The 15,623-nt window shown below is 43.1% G+C and overlaps 1 long non-coding RNA gene across 1 annotated transcript; it reads right to left on the bottom strand.

Annotated features, from left to right (window-relative positions):
- Nucleotides 1–2,067: 2,067 nt before the first annotated feature.
- On the bottom strand, nt 2,068–8,716 carry LOC117063536. Its single transcript, XR_004428977.1, has 3 exons — nt 8,589–8,716; nt 5,400–5,512; nt 2,068–3,832 (listed from the first exon to the last, which is right to left on the bottom strand). It is a non-coding gene; the product is annotated as an uncharacterized LOC117063536 (long non-coding RNA).
- Nucleotides 8,717–15,623: the final 6,907 nt, after the last annotated feature.

The following is a 15,623-nucleotide window of genomic DNA, read 5'->3' as shown; positions in this document are numbered from 1 at the left end:
ACTCAGGATGTTCATGTAGATGTGCTGTGGTCCCATATAAATCACCTTTCCCACTTTCCTAAATGATGGGGGATGACCCGGCGTTTGTTCTAGCTCTATCATTCTAATGCTTTCTTATTCCCCAAATGCTTCTAGTTCTGTGATCACATTCTGCATCTCTGTGACTTATTTCTTCCAGGCGTCATCAGTCCCTACGAGAAATAGCAAAAAGATGGTCATCAGTACAATTTTACAAAAATCTTTTAAAAACTGATGGCAATGTATGTGAATATGTGTGTGTATATTTATATACATATATACACACACATACGCATTCATTCTACAAGCTTTAAAATTAAGCAAAGGACAAAGGAAAAAATGTTGATCTCCTTTGATTCTACTATCTAGAGAAGGAAACCTCACGAACATTGTTTTTGCATCAACCTCTAGGCTTTTTTTTTTTGCATAAACTTTTTAAAAGCTATTTTACTGAAAGTGTGACTTGATAGAAACATGTACCTCTTTAACCTAGCATCCTATTTTTAGGATGAGTTCATGTCCTTTACAGGGACATGGATGAAGCTGGAAACCATCATTCTCAGCAGACTAATACAGGAAGAGAAAACCACACATCGCATGTTCTCACTCATAAGTGGGAGTTGAACAATAAGAACATAAGGACACAGGGAGGGACATGTTACACACCGGGGTCTGTTGGGGGGTGGGGACTAGAGGAGGGATAGCATTAGGAGAAATACCTAATGTAGATGACGGGTTGATGGGTGCAGCAAATCACCATGGCACATGTATACCCATGTAACAAACCTGCACATTCTGCATGTGTACCCCAGAACTTAAAGTATAATAAAAATAAATAAATAAATAATTTGTAAAAAGAGTTCCTTTTTAATACTTTCTTCAAAGCCATCTTTTAGATAGCTGCTTTAAGATACAAATCAGAGCTCTATTGCCTGGAGCTAGACCATGGTAGATCAAAGGCTCTTAAACGCTGGACTTAACTGTAGGCAGACTATGCCCAAATCCCTCAGAAGCTTTAACGTGCATGAACTCTAGGCTCTGGCAATTCTTGTTTGCAGGTTTGAGAAGGAACCAAGAAGTTTGAATTCCCTGTCTGAGAATTGTTCCTGACATATGGTAGCACCTGGCACATAGTAGGTGTTGTGGTTGCTGAATTTGTTATTGAGTGAACCTCTGAGTGCCCAAGCAGCCAAGGGGATGCTCCAAAGGTTCAGGGAGCGATTGGCGGGAGGCAGGGCAGGGAGGGGACAGGGCAGGGACACACAAGTTGTTTTCAAATAGTTGAAGTGCAGCCCATGAAAAGGATTAGAACTCTTGCATGGCTTCAGAGGGCAAGCTGATGAAGTCAGTTACCGGGAAGCAGATTTGGGCTCAACAGGAAAGAACTTTCTAACAAGTATAGCAATGGAACAATTGATCCCAAGAAGCCTACATAATGGAAAGTGGGCCAGAGTTGGAGTCAGAAGATACAAGATTGGATCAAAGTCTGCATAAGGAGGCTGTCCATGTGCTGTCATTCGCCTCTCTCCGTCAGGATGGGCACTGCCCTTTTTCCTACGGAATCTGGCTCTCTTGGGCTGTGGTTCTCAAGGAGGAATCCTCCCCTCCTGCCAAGGGGACATTCAGCAATTTTGGGGAGACATTTTTAGTTATCACAGTAAGGGGTGGGATGCTCCTGGCATCTAGTGCATAGAGGATGCTACAAAACCTCCTACAATGCACAGGGCAGCCTTGCACAGCAAAGAACTATGCAGCTCAGAATGTCTACAGTGCAAAGGTCAAGCCACCCTGGGCCAGGAAAAGGATCAGCATTGCCATGAAGGGTAAACCCCAATTGCCATCCTAGGTGTCTACTGACTGAGTGATGTCAGGTGAGTTGTTCTCGCCTCTCCTGTGTCTCAGTGTTCTCATCCATACGGTGGAGGTGGATTCGCATTGATAGAGGATTAACACAGGCCCAACCCTGAGCTGCATCTTCCAACCATCCCAGAAGCCCCCTATCTTCCTTAGTTTGGTTTCTCGAAGAAGCAGACACAAAGGCAGGGATTTGAGTGAAAGCATTTTATTTGGAGAGTATGAATAACACAACAAGGAAAGTGGACACAACCCAGGGAAAGGGTGACATCCCGCCACATGTGTGCCACAAGACCAGCAACAGGAGCAGGTGGCCAGAGTTTAGCCCCATGGGGAGACACTGGGAAAACAGGCAAAACACACACTTCAGAATTATTCCACTCCAGCTTCAGAGAGCTCTGGTGGTATTTTTCCACCAGGACCTCAGCTACACGTGCAGAGCAGCAGCCGGGGCACTCCAACGTGTCTGAGAGACGTGAGCGAGGCCAGGACAGCATCTGCTACAGCTTCATAAGATGCCATCATTCCTTTCCAGAATCATTAAGAGAAAGTGAAATTTTATACATCTGAAAGAATCTGGCACAGTGCCAGGTGCTTAGATGGTCCTCAATAAATAAATGTCTTATATTATCTTGTATGTTGTTCAAGCAGAGGGTTGAGTCCACAGAGTTCTTTGGAAGGGTTCTGGGTCTCTCACCTAATCATATGGGAAGCTGAGCATCTGAAACCTTCCCAATAAACTTCATTAATCAGGGAAGAAGGGAAGGAGAGAAATGAGACTGAAACAAGCTTGCAGCACATCCAGCACTGATCGTGAGGGCGGCCTGTTCTCTGATGCGCTTCCTTGTTGTTGTTTGTCTCTTGTCCTAGAATCACATAGACCCTGTTACAAGATTATAGATCCCCTTATCTGCTCTAGAGATAACAACTGGAACCTTATGAAATGTTGTTTTCCTTTGAGATATTCTTTCACGTCCTGCATGCCACTAAAACCACCAGCATCAGCAGGTCTGAAGGACCCCCACAAGAAACTGACTCACCAAAGCACACAGGCTCCACATCCTGATGATTTCATCCTCCTCGCCCTGACCAATCAATGACCCCAATTTTCCAGCCCCTCACCCTCCAAGATCCCCTTTAAAACCCCAACTCAGAACTCTCAGGGAGATGGATTTAAGGGTCTCCTCCCATCTCCTTGCTAGGAGCCATGCAATCATTACACTCTTTCTCTGCTGCCTCCTGGCTGTCTCAGTGCATTGGCCTGTTACTACACAGTGGCATATGAACCTGTTGGTCCCATAACACATAGGGCCTTGAGATATAAAGGGTACAGGGCTGCTCTGGTTCCAGAGATCTCAGCAGCAGGAGTTCACGGACCTTCTCTTTAAACACTGCCATTGAAGGCCACAACTGCAGTCACCATCCATCACTGTGTATCTATGATCAAGATTCAATGTCTAGGGAAAAAGATTCTGAGTGCTCTAACTTAGTCCTAAGTTCACCCCTATAGTCAGTGCTGGGTTGTGTGGGAAGCCTTGCACCAAATCACAAAGAGCAGGCTGGCAACTCAAAAAAGGGATGCAGGGTCATAACTCATAAAAGGCAAGGGTTATAATAACCCTCCTACCCTTCTTCTCACCCAGTGCATACATACTTCCTTATTTCCATAAATACAACTTCACAATGGAGACCCACCCTTTCTACAGTAGAAAATAACGTGAAGTCTCCTCCAGCTATTGCAACTAAAAGCAATGGAGTTGCATTTCCCCAAGTCCAGACCTCTGGATGATGTCCATTTCTCCCCTGGCTCCATTGCTTCCTCCATAACAGGCACGTGATCCCAGGGGACCACTGACAATAACGTGATTGGCTGTTTCACCACAGCTTGCCATGGGCTGCTATTCTTGTTCCCATCCCAGAATGTCAACAGGAGGCTCATTGATTTCCACACTGATCTTTCCTAAAAGGTCCACAGAGGAAGAGATACTGATCAGACAAATGAAAGACATATTCACCATGCCTACTTATAAGGGAGACTCAATGGGAATTCCCTCCCAGAGAAGTGAGGGTTTAATTGTAGACACAGACGTTCTTCAAGAACCCTGGGAACCACTGACATTCGATGTGTGTGATTTTCAGTGTGTAAAGGAGAAAAGGTCATAGTGAAATCAGGCAATTTCATAACTTCCGGTCCCTCAATTAGCTGATAACACAGTGACCCAAAACTCAGAACCTTATCTGTCGAACAGTCCAGGGTTGCTGCAATGCCCCCTGACCCAGCCCTGCATTGGCTAGACTTCTGGGCGAGTCCCCTGAAAGCAGCCGCTGAGACTAGCAGCTCCTTCTATATGGGATGCAACGATTGAGGCCACTTAGAACACCTGTGCCTTGGGATCTTCAGATGGGATTCTTCCTGCCTTGGATTTGGCTCTGGTAACAATTAAATCCCGTATCCACTCAGGTACAGTGTCAAATCTCCACCTGCAGAGAAAGGAATTTTGTAAACTAAAATTTGTCAGACTTATGAACATGGAAAATTTTACTTCTGTTTCGTCTTAGATGACCAACATTACCAGTGAAGAAGGGAATAAAGCATAGGAGTGAAATAATTCCATAGGTTTGGAAACCGCAGTGAAGTTGTAGTCTTTTCATTTTAAAAATAGCACATGCCTGTCCCTAAGCATTCAAGCCCCACGCTTCACTGCAGGGGACGGCCTGGCTGTCCATAAATCACCTGCCTTGTAAAGTGGCTCTGATCAGAAGGCCACTCTGATCTGTGTTGCCTTGATAAACGTATATGCACTTTGGAGAATAGACACACTGAGTTGTTCACTTCTATTTTTTATTTTCTTTCCCCAATCCAGTCCTTAAAACAGATTTCCCCTCAAAGAAATTTTATTGTAATTTTAGAAAAATCTCCAACTGCAACCACGTGTAAATCACAACTGGTAACTGCCAAGTTTCATGTTATCAAAATAGCCAAGAATGCTTTGCAGCTGAGCTATAAGCATGTGATATTAATTACATGGAGGAACGCCGTGCTTGGGAAACAAGTTCGGATGAGAAAGTCTGACCCTGAAAATGTGCTTGAAATAAGGGATACTCTGGTAATGACATTGATTCTATTTTCCACTTTAATAAATGATAGCTTTCGGCAGCTGACTTTCATCCTCAGATCAATGAAGTGAAATAAATGTATCCGTGTGGAAACACCATCTCTTCGCAGTGATTCAGCTTGGAAGCTGAGGAGGGGCAAGGGTGCCTCGGTTCCTGTTTTACTGTGAGGCCTGGGAAGCAGCGGGAGAGACTGCCCCATGACTCTGACACCCTACGACTCCCAGCCAGGAGCAGATGCTTCTAACGCTGTCTGTTCTTTCCATAGTCTCGTCTGCTGCTTGGACATGACACTTCTGAGAGGGGACTTAGTTGTCACTAATCATGCTCCGATTTTAGCAACAGCAGTTGACCACTGTTCAGAAAGATCATTTTTTTCCCAACAGATTTCTATTAGGAAAGAATGTGTTTACCTGGTGGAACTATTCTGGGATGTGCCACAACGAGGAATTCCTTTCATTCCTTCCCCTGTTCTAGGGGAAGGAATGGACTCAGCTGGACAGACATGTTCTCCCATGAGGCCATGCTGTCAAGGTTTGGGGAGAAATAGGCTGAATTATTTAAATATCTATCCAGGTGAGAAGCAACAGAGAGCCTGTTGCTTGGAAGCTGAGCCCTCCCCCTTTCCAAATAAGTGGCCTAGATGCGCCTCTTCAGCTCTGTGGTTCTGTTTCCTTTGTCTCTGAGAGATATAGCACCTTTCTCATACCAACTCCAGCAGGTTCTGGAAGGAAAAGCCTCTGGGAACTTCTCCAATCTGCTTCGCCCCCATTCTCTAGTAAAAAGCAAAGTCTCTGGATGGAGAAATAATGAAGCCATTCAAGGAAGCTGCCTCCATAGCTGCACCTTCTCATGGACAACTACTGCCCCTTGCGTGCAGATCTTATATGACCAAGACAAACGTTTAGGGCACAAACCACTGAGATGCTAGGGGTTTGTTATCACACATACTTCTAATCTAGCCTCATAGTGTGGATGTGTGTGTGTGTGGGTGTATGTGTGGCTGTGTGCATACTCTTGTCAAATGATTATTCTGTAAGCATGAAGAAAAGTACAGGGCACATCCTGTGATGTTAGTGGGAGGTGAGAAAGAGGGAATTTGTGTGTAATTTCTCCCTTTAACAGACTAAACAGGAAAAACTATATGATCATCTTGAAAGATATATAAACAAGGTTTGGTACAAGTCAACATCATTCATGGTCTTTTAAAACCAACGTAAATATTAGGGGACTTTGGCAGGGCCCAGTGGCTCATGCCTATAATCCCAGCACTTTGGGAGTCTGAGGCGGACAGATCACTTGAGGTCAGGAGTTTGAGACCAGCCTAAACAACATGGTGAAACCTCATCTCTACTAACAATACAAAAATTAGTCTGGTGTGGTGGTGGCTGCCTGTAGTCCCAGCTCCTCTGGAGGCTGAGACCGGAGAATTGCTTGAACCTGGGAGTTGGAGGTTGTAGTGAGCTGAGATCGTGCCCTTGCACTCCAATCTAGGTGACAGAGCAAGACTCTTTCTCAAAAAAAATGTGTATATATGTGTGTGTGTGTGTGTATATATATATAGACTTCATAAACATGACAGTATGTGTCCACTGAAAGCCCACATTAAATATATTCATTATTTATGAATGAAGGAATTATATTATATATTATATATTATATATATATATTATATTATATATTATATTATATTATTCATTATTATTTATGATAATAAATAATGGAGGAAAATTACAAGGACAAAGACAGGAAAAAGACAACGATATCCACTGTCACTGTTCCTGTTTAGCATTGTGCAGAAGTCTGGACAGTATGATAAAAGCAAGGAAATGAAATAAGAGCTGTAACAATAGGAAAGGAATCAGTGAAAGTTTCATGTTTGTAGATGACATGATTTTCTATCTAGAATATGCAATAAATTCTATGACAAACTCTTTGGAACGAACGAAGGAGTTTATCAACTGCGTATAAGATCGTGTACAAAAACAGCACTCTTTATTTATTTTTTTTTTGAGACGGAGTCTTGCTTTTGTTGCCTAGGCTAGAACACAATGGTGCAACCTCCGCTCACTGCAGCAACCTCTGCTTCCTGGGTTCAAGTGATTCTCCTGCCTCAGCCTCCCAAGTAGCTGGGATTACAGGCGTGTGCCACCATGCCCGGTTAATTTTTGTATTTTTAGTAGAGAGGGGTTTTCACCATGTTGGCCAGCCTGGTCTCAAACTCCTGACCTCAGGTGATCTGCCCGCCTCGGCCTCCCAAAGTGCTGGGATTACAGCCGTGAGCCACTGCAACCAACCCCCAAAACAGCATTCTTATATACCAACAACAGAAATTTAGAAAGGGTACTTTTTAAATATGGCATTTGCTATATAACAGAAATTCTAAAGTACCATGGAGTAAAATATATTGAAAGATGTTACATGAAATTGTCTTTTTCTCAAGATCTTTCCCTGTCATTGATGGAGAGACAGCTTCAAATAAATCCTCTCATTACAGTGGGATAGAGGTAACATGAGCTATCATAAACTACCTGGTTATGACAGTTACCAAACGACACCTTTCTTTCTATAGCTGATGACTAGATCTTCAGCAAAATAAATCAGAAGCTTTTAGAGCGTCACACGCTGCCCTTCTCCTTTCCCCTCCCCACGCTCTTCTGCTCCTTCCTCTCCTTTCCTAGAGCTTAGTCAACGAGCAGCTGAACTTCTAGCCCCGAGGGTTCTAGGGGCCCCGTAGCCAGGCCTGTGGGCCAGAAAACATCCAATCGCTTGGTACTGCCACAGTTAATTCACTGGGGTTCTTTTTCTCTCTCTGTCTCCAGCTCTGTTTGCTTTTTGTTGTCTTTAATTACTCAGTTAAAGTTAACTGCAAGTTTCATTTAGTTTTGTCAAAATAAATGGAAAGAAAACCCTGAAGCAGGAGATGAATGTAAACTGGGAAAATCTTGCAAAATCACAAAGATAGTTTTTGGCACTTCTGTTAAAGAAAACATTATTCAGGGATGCTGGTTACAGCACAGTAAAGCAGATGTTATTCAGGACCATCGGGGTTGGTGGAGCAACTACGGCAGTGAGATTTGGTGATGGGGGAAATGGGGCTTGTGAAAATCAGTAACTTAAAATCTAAGCTTTTGGAACTTTAAATTATTTTGACCCTTAAAGGAATGTGATTATGGGACCTGAGTCAGGCGAGCAGGCAAACATAACCTAGGCAATTGAAACCTGTGTCTCTCTGATTAGAGATGAGTCTTCTTCCTTCCCTATGTTGTCCCTACGATGTTCTATTAAGTGTAAATGACTTAAGGGCCCCGAGGAAGACCTCTTCCCTATTCACTGTGGATCTTCATTAGAGATAAACTTTCTCCCTCCCTTTCTCACACAAAGGCTTTATGGCTATCACATAACATTGTCTAAAGATGCAATATTAAATATACTGTTTTAAATTGGGAAGAAAATGCAAACAAACAGAAAACAAACTGTCACTATTTAAATTGTTGTAACTCATAAACCAGCCTTGTATAGAAAACGTTATAATTGAACTAAACTTCTCTGTTTTCTGCCTATATAAGCAAAAGCTTAATTTTTAGTGTTAGAGCACCCACCTCATTTCTCTGGAGTCTGTGTTTCCTGGAAGGACATTCTATATTCTCAGCTTTTCAAAGCCTAAATAACCTCTTTCAAGCTGGGTTCTAATTCTTCTGATTATTTCAAGTTGACAAGGTCAAGTTCTACCACAGCAGCGCCAAGTAAGAACTTACAGTCAAGGAGCAGGGAGGGGTCAGTGGATAGAAAATTACTATGAGGTAACATCCGGGTAAGGAGGATTCTGGCTAAATTGGCCTAACAGGATTCTTGCTGAAGACAGATCGGGGTATGAGACGTCACCTAGGGGATGGTGGAGGATGAGGAACCTTCCCCTGAAGATGAGGAAGATGGAAGATGATCAGATATCAAAGGTTTTGGCTAAACTGACTTAGCAGGGTTCTTGCTAAAACTAGATTTCACAAGGAAGTGCACAGATAGACCAAGAAGTGGCATGAGGAACCTGGGTCATGTGAGAATTTTTGTGCTTTCCAGAGACAGAGGGCACTGAAATTGATACACTTCTCCCTGAGACGGAGAAAGTTAATCTTCTAAAACCGCTGGAATGAAAGATGACATTTACAGGTTATCTCTTAGATTTCAAATGCTATTGTCAACTGTAATATAAAAAAAAAAGGTCTCTCTCTCTCTTCTCTCTTTCTAACAGGTTGGGGTCTTGCTTGCTCTGTTGCCCAGCCTGGTTTGCAGTGGTGCAATCATGGCTCATTGTGGCCTTGATCTCCTGTGCTGAAATGATCCTTCCACCTCAACCTCCCAAGTCTTTGGGATTATAGATGTGAACTACTGCACCTGACTAAAAATTGGTCTCTTTGTTACATTTTTCTTTCTTTCTTTCTTTTGTTTTTTAAAGAAAGATGCTCTCTTTTTAATTGGTATAGTGAATACAACCCACTGGCCAAAGAAGAAAGAAATAAAAGCATGAGGATATGTATGTGCATGTGGTGTGTGTGTGTGTGTGTGTGTGTGTGTGTACTGTCAAGAGACTAGTAATGTCACCTGATAGGTGTACCGCTGTTTTTCAGTTTCAAAACCCCATCTATAAACACCATCTCATTTGATGCTCATGGCAATTGTGTAGGATCCACGGAAATGGCATAATCCAACTGGGGCACAGAAAGAGGAGGAGAGGTCCCTATTAGTCATCAAGGGCAGTGAGAAAGAAAATAATGAGTCAAATAAAAACAAACCAGACATGAAAGAAAACATTGATATCCTGGACTTCATTAAAGCTTAAACTTCTGCTCTGCAAAAGACTCCACCAAGAGAATAAGAGACGTCACAGACTGGGAGAACATATTTGCAAAAGACATATCTGAGAAAGGATTTTTATCCAAAATATGCAAAAAAACTCTTAAAACCCAACGATAAGCAAATGAATAACTCAGTCAAAAATGGGCAAAAGATCTGAACAGAAACCTCTCCAAACAAGATACACAGATGGCAAATAAGCAGATGAAAAGATGCTCAACATCGCATGTCATCAGGAAAATGCAAATTAAAACAAGATCCCACTATATACCTATTAGAATGGCCAAAAGTCAGAACACTGACAATACCAAATGCTGGTGAGCATACAAAGCAATAGGAAGTCTCTTTCATTGCTGGTGAGAATGCAAAAATGGTACAGCAACTTTGGAAGACAGTTTGGTGATTTTCTTTCTTTCTTTTTTTTTTTTTTTGAGACAGAGTTTCACTCTTGTTGTCCAGGCTGGAGTGGAATGGCGCGATCTTGACTCACTGCAACCTCCACCTCCCAGGTTCAAGCGATTCTCCTGTCTTAGCCTCCTGAGTAGCTGAGATTACAGGTGCCCACCACTACACCTGGCTAATTTTTGGTATTTTTAGTAGAGACGGGGTTTTGCCATGTTGGCCAGGAGGGTCTCGATCTCCTGCCCTCGTGATCCGCCCCCCTCAGTCTCCCAAAGTGCTGGGATTACAGGCTTGAGCCACCGCGCCCAGCCCAGCTTGGGTGGTTTCTTACCAAACTAAACATACTCTTATTGTACAATCCAGCAAACAAGGATTTTGGTATTTACCTAAATGAGCTGAAAACTTATGGAATCCTAAGTTTATGTCCACAAAAACCCTGTGCATGAATGTTTAGAGTAACTTTATTTTTAAATTTTATTTTTTTGTTTTACTTTAAGTTCCAGGTTACATGTGTAGAATGTGCATGTTTGTTACATAGGTATACATGTACCATGGTGGTTTGCTGTGCCTGTCAACCAGTCATCTAGGTTTTAAATCCCACATGCATTAGATATTTGTCCTAATGCTATCCCTCCCCTAGCTCCCCAGCCCCCAACAGGCCCTGACATGTGATGTTCCCCTTCCCGTGTCCATATGTTCTCATTGTTCAACTCCCACTTATGAGTGGGAACAGGCGGCATTTGGTTTTCTGTTCCTGTGTTAGTTTGCTGAGAATTATGGTTTCCAGCTTCATCCGTGTTCCCTGAAAATAACATGATCTCATTCCTTTTATGGCTGCATAGTATTCCATGGTGCATATGTGCCACATTTTCTTTATCCAGTCTGTCACTGATGGGCATTTGGGTTGGTTCCAAAGCAACTTTATTTGTAACCGCCAAAAATTCAAAGAAACCCTGATGTCCTTCAATAGGTGAATGGATAAGCAAACTGTAGAACTATCCAGGCAATGGATTATTATTCGGCACTAAAAAGAAATGATCAAGTCATGGAAAGACATGGAGGAATCTTAAATACATATTACTAAGTGAAATAAGCTAGTCTGGAAAGGCTGCATGCTGTATGATTCCAACCATACGGCATTGTGGGAAACGCAAAACAGTGGAGACAGTAAAAGGATCAGTGGTTTCCAGGAGGTGGGGTTGCGGGGGATGACTAGGTAGAACCCAGAGGACCTTGAGAGTGGTGAAACTACTGTATATGAGAGGATAATGGTGAGTACATGTCATATATTTGTCTAAATGTACATTAAGAGTGAACCCTAATGTAAACTATAGACTTTGGGTGGTAAAGTGTCAATGTAGGTTGATCAGTTGTGACAAATGTATACTCTGGTGTGAGATACTGATAGTGGGGGAGGCTGGGGAGAGGTGAGTGGCATATGGGGTGTATGGGAATTCTATGTGTTTTCTGCTCAATTTTGCTGTGAGCCTAAAAATACTCTAAAAACGTCCTTTAAATAACTGCACACATAATAAAAGTGAATAGCAACGATATTCTTCAAGATTTAATGTTTTAGTTAAGAGATTTTCTTTGCAATAATAGGTTAGCTTCTGTTTTAGTTCTCCCAGAACAAAATTCCACAAGTTAATATTTTACTAATCCTTTCTCACAACGTTAATAGAAAACCCTGAGTGGAAATCAGAATTCAATCGTCAAGTCTGTGCAAGTTGAAACCCTGAATTGCAGGGTAGCTTAAGTGCTTTACACACATTAAAGATCAGCTGATTTAGTTACTAGTCTTGGATCTCTTCCCAGCACAGCAATAACGATGGCATTATCAGTGGCTCCAATATGGGATCGTCTTGTCATTCCAGACGTATGAATCACTCTAGGTATTGGAATAACAACACAGGGATTTCTCCCAAAAGAAAGAATTACAGCATGCCTTAATACAGAGACAATAAAGTCAGAAATACTCAGTTACACATGCATAGAAAACCTCAAGTTTATGTTGTCGTATCTCTTTAAGAAACCCAGGATGAACAGGAGAGCAAGGAAATGTCACACTCCTCTCACTTTAGAGAAGATGAATGTGATAAAATGCTCATCTCATGAAAGCTGTCTATGTCACCTGTCCCAGAATGTGTTGATTCTAGCCTGAAATGCATGCCACGTTATCCCAACCACTTAAAACCATCAACATTAGCAGATAGCCAAGAAACTGACTGAGGCCCAAATATAGCCTCTCTTTTTTTAGCTTTTCTGGCACAATAGGAGCTGTAAGTTCATAGATCATTTATAAAAACTTTGACTCCATCAAACTTATTAATGATTTTATTTAAAATGTAGCTCATCTCGGCCGGGCGCGGTGGCTCAAGCCTGTAATCCTAGCACTTTGGGAGGCCGAGACGGGCGGATCACGAGGTCAGGAGATCGAGACCATCCTGGCCAATACAGTGAAACCCCGTCTCTACTAAAAATACAAAAAACTAGCCGGGAGAGGTGGCGGGCGCCTGTAGTCCCAGCTACTCAGGAGGCTGAGGCAGGAGAATGGCGTAAACCCGGGAGGCGGAGCTTGCAGTGAGCTGAGATCTGGCCACGGCACTCCAGCCTGGGCGACAGAGCGAGACTCCGTCTCAAAAAAAAAAAAAAAAAAGAATAAATAAATAAATAAATAAAATAAAATGTAGCTCATCTCTACAGGCGTTCTTTATTTAGTGTAACCTTTTCCTTTCTCTTGGTTTAATTATTTTATAAGTGACAAACTGGGCTAGACATTTTCCTTCCCAAACATTTAATTCATTCTCTGAAAAATGTTTACTGCCTCTCTTTACCCAGATAGTTCTTACTGTTTCCTGCATCACAACGAGGCATCACCTGCATCAAGTCCACTTTAATTATCTGAGAATCTGCCTCTGCCTCCTACCCACTGGACTGTGAGGAACATGAGGGTTGAGACCTTGTACCCGGTCTGGTTACTGGCATGGAAAAAATGCTCATTAAAAGTTTAAAGAATAAATGAATGTACGAATGAAAACTGGAAACAACTTCTTTTTATTTCTTCAACAGAATTTAGGTCACACAATTTTTAAAAATTATGCAAGTCAGTTTCTTTTCAAGTAGAGAGATGCATAAGACTCTTATACTCTCTACTTTAGAGAGATTGAACTACTACATACCGATCACTTTTTCTCACCAAGATTTTTCTTTACTAAATTTAAAACGTATAGAAAGTTATAAAATGAATATAAGAAATACGAAAATTCCCACCACATAGAATGTTAACTTAATATTTTCTCCTATTAGCTTCCAGTTATTTTTTAAAGATATAGATACAAACAGAGGTCGCTTACAACAGATGGCACTGTGTCAATCATGCACTCACCACCTTTCAGCTCCAAATTCACCCTTTTTGCCCACTCTATGCAAATGGATGTGGGCCCTTCCAATACCCTGCCAGCTGGAACAATGCTAAACTTTGTCGGTATACTAGACAGAAGGAGAGGGTTTTGCCCCTTGGTTCAGGTCTGCTCCTGCAGACTGGTGGCTTCCCCAGTGTGCAGCTCCTTTAGAGCACACGGTTTCCCCAGGACCCAGCTCCTGCAGAGCTCATAACCTCTCTAGTTCTCAGTCTCTACAAGGCATGGCAGCCAGCAGCACCCAGCAGCAGCAACTCACCTCCCTACCAGCACCCTTGAGTAGTTTTGTAGCTCAGCCCTTCCCTACAGACAGCTTTCCCAGAACCCTCTGCGGCAGATTTCTGACCAATGTGACTAGCGCAGCACCACAGCGACTTCTCCGCAATCCAGTGAGCCATGGCCACGCCCTCTCAATAGGCTCTGGATCTCAGCCCTTTTGAGGGGAGAGGCAACTTCTATCTCAGCCTTAAGCATGGAGGCTGCTGCTTATATTTGTTATTTCCACATTTTTTAGGGTTCTTGTTTTACTAGTCAATGCCTCATTATTCCAATCCCTTGTTATACCTAATTCTTTTACATTCAACTTTCCCTGTTTAAATTACTGGCTGGTTTCTTTCTCCTGATTGCACCCAAGCAGAAATACTTACAAAGGGTCCTTCTAACAGGAATATAACATTTACATTTTTCTTGTAAGGTATAAAATTAATCAGTGTAGCTGCTGTAGTTCCTTCTCCATCTAGAGGTATGATGGGAACTGACATGCCTGTACTCCCTGTCCTGAAAGTGCCAGAGGGGATGATTCTGATTGGGAAGAGCCACACGTAGAGACATGCTAGCGCCCTAGGAGATTCATGCACTCCTGGTTCCTTTGAGCTTCAGGTCACGGTGACCAATGATTATGCCAAATGGAGTCCCTGGCAATGGGAGACACCCTCCACCCAAACACACATCCAGAAGTGTTGAACTTGTCACTTCCCTGTTGTGACCACCAGGCATACTCCTTCTGAAAATCAACTATCAGCTGGGTCTTGTCCTCTAGTTGAACTGCACACCTGACCTATAAAGCCCTTGTGACTCTCTGGTCTGTTTTAACTCAGACTCAATCGCTAACATGGTGAGAAGGGTCCAACAAGCCTAGGCTGGAACATGGAATTCGGACAGCCTGGCCCCAGCAGCATCTTGGCTGTACACACAACAGTGGACACAAGCCCTCTGAGGAGAATGCTATCTCCCATTCACCACCTGAGGCAAAGCTGTGGCTTCCTGGGGCCCTCCCTTTACAGAGGTTCCCCTAAATGCAGGGGCCTGGGTCACTGATGGTTTTTCCAAGCTGAACCCCAGTGGTGTCCCCTGAGCTGCTGGGACTACACAGATCCAAAAACAGATGTGAGCTCTCTGCTCAGAAGCAGAATGCATGGCTGTTCTTGTAGGTCCGGCCAAGACTGCCTTTGATGCAACTTGCCCTATTTTTAGTCATTCTTGGGCTGTTGTCAATGGCTAAGTGTTTGGTCAGTCACTTGGAAAACTACAGATTCCAGATTAACAGCATCCCATTTGCAGGTCACACAAACTGTGGAAACAAATCGTGACTGCTGAGAGAAACATCTGGGTCACTCACATAGATGGAAATGGTCAGGGCCCCTTCTCTGACGAGACCGATTAGAGCCAAGCTGCTGGTGGAGTCTGCATTATGCAGATGTCCACGTTGCTCCTTGGACCCGTTGTTGTGCTGGATGTGGGAACGCACCCGCCACTGTGGATGGACACGATGTGCAGGACTCCATGTTTATGATGCGGGGTTCCCACTAAGCTCCTGCCACAAGTTGACCTATTTGTCTCACAACGGGGCGGTTTCATGGCAGGGTGTGCTGTCCCTGCCTCCCCACACAGCCTGGCCTTTGGGCCCTTCATGGGACTATGGTGGTGCCCTGAAACTCTTGACACCTTTTCAGGTCATGGTGTTAT

The sequence above is a fragment of the Trachypithecus francoisi genome, unplaced genomic scaffold (genome assembly GCF_009764315.1).
Source record: "Trachypithecus francoisi isolate TF-2019V2 unplaced genomic scaffold, Tfra_2.0 Lachesis_group18, whole genome shotgun sequence".
NCBI classification, from domain to species: Eukaryota; Metazoa; Chordata; class Mammalia; order Primates; family Cercopithecidae; genus Trachypithecus; species Trachypithecus francoisi.
Note: the sequence above shows the minus strand (reverse complement) of the source record. Positions and strands in the feature narration are given on the sequence as shown.